At 28.8% G+C, this 1,586-nt stretch overlaps 1 long non-coding RNA gene across 1 annotated transcript; it reads right to left on the minus strand.

The window, feature by feature from the left end:
* Positions 1 to 245: 245 nt before the first annotated feature.
* Positions 246 to 1,184, minus strand: LOC150035397 (uncharacterized). Its single transcript, XR_016530352.1, has 3 exons — positions 1,042 to 1,184; positions 842 to 906; positions 246 to 558 (listed from the first exon to the last, which is right to left on the minus strand). It is a non-coding gene; the product is annotated as an uncharacterized LOC150035397 (long non-coding RNA).
* Between the last annotated feature and the right edge of the window lie 402 nt (positions 1,185 to 1,586).

Raw genomic sequence — 1,586 nt, forward strand, 5'->3', positions numbered from 1 at the left:
TTTAATGAAAAAATCACTATTAAAAGTGATATTCAAACCTAACTAGGGTTCAAATAGAAAACAAAACTCAAAACTAAAAAATAAAGGGGTAATATTTTGATATTATGAGAGCAAAAAAAGAAATATGTCTCTTAATGGTTGTGCATAAGTAATTTCAAGTTCATGTGGATTAGGATTACGAATGTAGACTTAGAGAAGAAAAGCTAAAAGAGTTACACTTTTGAGGTCCATAATATGCATGAGATTACACAAATTTAGGAGAAATAGTTAAAATTTTATAACTTTTTAGGTCCATGCATGCATGGATTATTATCGCACACTTGAAATAGAAAGTAAAAGAGAAAGCGTTACATACTAATAGTTTTGAAATCCACACATATGGATTTTAGAATGCACTTAAAAGGATTATCAATATATATAGATATATATTGATGTAGATTAAGGTATTGTAGGAGGAGGAGCCATATTATATTGAGCCATTGGGCGATTAGGTTTTGGATCATGATAGTCTTCAACTATGTGAGCCATCATCTTCCTCCATTTTCCTACACTCATTTCCTGCAGTAACCAAACATAAACACAATAATCTTATCCTTTCAACTTTTGAAATCTTATTTATTTTTGTCTCAATAATTTAACTTTCGTTCATTTTAGTCTTCGTATTTTCAAAACCTTCCTTTTTATCCATATACTCTAAGAAATGGGTTAAAATAAAAATGACAAACAAAAATAAAAGTTTTGAAATTACATTCCAACTAAAAGGAACAAATAATAATATTTGAATTCTATCAAATTTGGGGACATATGTTAGAAAAATCGTAAAGGTACTTGTAATTATTACCTTTTGAACTGGATTAACAAGAGAGGTTGCATGTTCCATAGTTGTCTTCATTTTTACTCCAAATCCTTTTTTTTAAGAAAAAAAAAAAGAAAAAGAAAAAGAGAAAATTGAACAGAGAAGAGGTAAAGGTATGAATATGATAAAGATTCATGAGAAAAAAAGAGAGTGGTTAAAAAAATATAAGAGAGAGAAGAGCATACCTGGAGAGAGAAAGAGAAAGAGAAAGCAGGAAAGGAGAAGGATTGATAAAATTCTTGAGTTATCCATCTAAGTTTGAAGCCTTTTTGGAAGATTCTCAAAATGCTTTCTTGCAAAACACAAAGGAAAACTGAACTCTGAGTCCTCTCACTTTCGATTCAACTCAATTTATAATGTGCAACCAAAGCTTATCTACTAACATTTTAATTTTTAAAAAATATTTGGTACATCTTAGATAACACCTAATCTCCATGTATTCCACCAAATTGTCTAATCATAATTTTTCATGTGACAAATATATATCTTTTTTTGATATAATTGATGAGAGAGAATGTTTGAAGATGATGCATCTTAGGATACACTCAAGTATTACACTTAATTTTTTATGAGATGAGTAATCTAGATATCTTGTAAAGATTGTGAAGTCTGTTCATCTTATTAATGTGGGATTTTCGACATATTTCTAGATGGTGTCTCTTTAATTATGTTTACCATTCTAAATTTGAATTTAGTTTGGACCAAATACCTGCTTACTTCATGAATTTTG

This window comes from Benincasa hispida, chromosome 6, assembly GCF_027475165.1.
Source record: "Benincasa hispida cultivar pf3 chromosome 6, pf3_genome.v1.1, whole genome shotgun sequence".
NCBI lineage: Eukaryota > Viridiplantae > Streptophyta > Magnoliopsida > Cucurbitales > Cucurbitaceae > Benincasa > Benincasa hispida.